This window comes from Rhagoletis pomonella, unplaced genomic scaffold (genome assembly GCF_013731165.1).
Source record: "Rhagoletis pomonella isolate Grant_MI unplaced genomic scaffold, Rhpom_1.0 Rhpom_scaffold_00001, whole genome shotgun sequence".
Classification (NCBI taxonomy): Eukaryota; Metazoa; Arthropoda; class Insecta; order Diptera; family Tephritidae; genus Rhagoletis; species Rhagoletis pomonella.
Window position 1 is genome coordinate 111,236,278 of NW_023458555.1, and position 2,696 is coordinate 111,238,973.

Sequence of the window (2,696 nt, forward strand, 5' to 3'; positions counted from 1 at the left end):
TATGGACCCAAGAACCCTATTATCTCGAAGTAGTCTCGAAACACCCGAGAACCCCCGAGAGAAAATCCCGAAGAAGTCTCACAAAACTCGAAATAGTGCGAAAATCCCAATTTAGTGCCGAGAAACCCGAAAACCTCGAAGTAGTCTCGAAAAACCCAAAATAGTACCAAAAAATCCGCATTGGTCTCGAAAACCCGAAATAATCCAGAAAAGTCTCGAGAATCCCGAAATAGTCCAAATACCTCGAAGTAGTCCCGAATATCCCTATACAGTCTCAATAACACCGAAACTATGGAAGTAGGCTCGGAAAATTGGAAATAGTCCCGAAACCTTTGAATTGGCCCCAAATATCCCGAAGTTTACCCGAAGATCTCAATATGGTTCCGATAACCCTGAAAATCTCCAAGCAGTCCCGAATAATCCGAAATATTCCCGGAAATCCCGCTATATTCCCGAGAACCCCGAAAATCTCAAGGTAGTCCCAAAAATCTCGATATAGTCCTAAAAACACCGAAAATCTCGGAAGTATTCTCGCCAAACCCGAAATAAACCCGAAAAGTCTCGAAAATTCCGAAATAGTCCACATACCCCAAAGTAGTCCCGAAGATCCCGAAAGAGTCCCAAGAACCCGAAAATCACGAAGTGGTCTCGGAAAACTCGAAATAACCCCAACAATTTCTAATTGGTCTCAAAAATCCCGAAGTTGCTCCAAGATCCCAATATGGTCAGGATAAACCCGAAAATCTCGAAGTTGTCTCGAAGAATCGGAAATAGCCCCGAAAATCCCACTATATTCCCGAGAACCCCGAAAATTTCGAAGTATTCCCAAAAATCCTCAAAATCTCAAAGTAGTCAAAAAATTCCTAAAAAAAATCCGAAAAAGTCCCAAAAATCTTGAAAATCTCGAAGTAGTCTCATAAAAACCGGAATAATCCAAAAAACCCCGAAGTAAACCAAAAATCCCGAAGTAGCCCGAGGATCCCGATATGCTCACGAGAACCCCGAAAATCTCTAATAACCCGAAATATTCCTGAATATCCCGAAGGAATCCCGAATTTGTCCGAAAATTCCGATATATTCCCTAGAACCCCGCAAATCTCGAAGTAGTAGAAAAACTCCAAATTGATCTCGAAAACCCGAAGATCCCGATATAGTCCCGAGAGCCCCGAAAATGTCGAAATAGTCCCAAAAATTCCGAATTGGTCCCAGAAATCCCGAAGATCCCGAAATAGACTTGAGAACACCGAAAATCTCGAAATAGTCTCGAAAAACCCGAAATAGTCCCAAATATTCCGAAACGTGCCGAAGTAGTTGCGTTGCATTAAAGAGTATTATTTAGTTGAAAAATCGCAAATCAAATGATTCGCTCTACAAATCAAATTACAAATAAATTTGATTTTTGATTTGGAGGGCTATTCAAATCACCCATTAATTTGATTTCTGATTTGGAGGCCGATTCAAATCGCAAATCAATTTGATTACTGATTTGGTTGACGAATCAAATCACAAATAAAAGTTATCTTTTATTTGGTTGACTAGGGATGTGCCGGGTATCCGGGATCCGGCATATCCGGCCGTTTTTCTGTTATCACTCATTATGAAAAGTAGCATTATGTTATTTTTCATTATGAAAAGAAGCACTTCCGCATTACCGGTCAAGAACCCATTTCTATTTTCAACATAAATGCTACCCGATGCACGAATCACTCTTTTTGAGTTCACTGAGGAAGGTGGTTCGCAGAGATACTTCATTGTCAGTGTAAACAAATTTGGAATTTCTTTGCGACAATAATAATAACATATTGGTGCTTACACATTTGTTAGTGTTTGAGTGGGCTTCTCCTCCGATTTGTGGCTTTCGCATTGATGTTGTCACACAAGGGGAGGGACCTACAGTTTTACGTCGACTCCAAACGGCGATTGTGTTTTTATGAGATGCTGTTTTCATGGCAGAAATAAACTCGGAGGTTTGCCATTGCATGCCGAGAGGCGACCGAAATTAGAAAAACTTTTTTTTTATGCTGGGTTGAACCGGGCTTGAACCCAGGCTAACCGATAGACCACAGTGGCCGTCTATGATTCCACCAAATGAAAGGATCTTCTTGTCTGCGTATAAGGGGTATCTGTAAATATTTCTCCATTTATCCATCGTTTGGCTATCCACATCACTACTGGAATCAGTATCAGAGCTGTTGGCGATTTCCTCAAAGCATTGTCAAATATCCTGGTCTCGCTCTTCATAGAATCTTTCACAAGAATTACGCCTGTTTCATACGATTCAGCAGGTTTCTCCATGTTAACTGATTTATGGTCGTTATTATGAGTTGCATTCGATTTTCGATCGCTGGTTATCGAAGATCGAAAATCGAATGTGAAATTCGTATTATGAGCTATGCAACCGTGTCGAAATTTTTGTTGAGTATCGAATTTTCTGTCGAACAGAATTTTACTTTCGGCTAGACACCAATTTTTGTTAAAATCATGCAGGTCTAACGTCGTGAATACTAAACACAATCTCGAAAGGCTGGTTGCACTCATGAAAGAAAATCCCAATACTCATTCGGCACGATTTCTGAGAACAAAATCGTAGAGCTGTTGATAGTCTTAAAATATTTTAAATAGATTTGGCTATAGAGGATTGCTGCAGCAGGTTTTGCATAGCGGACTGCAAACGCCTCTTTAGACAGTCGGAAGTT

At 40.4% G+C, this 2,696-nt stretch overlaps 1 protein-coding gene across 5 annotated transcripts in view; it reads right to left on the reverse strand.

Moving 5' to 3' along the window:
* Nucleotides 1–2,696, reverse strand: part of LOC118749737 (splicing factor 3A subunit 1) — a 147,724-nt gene that overhangs the window by 138,251 nt on the left and 6,777 nt on the right. The gene's annotated exons all lie outside the window — the stretch shown is intronic.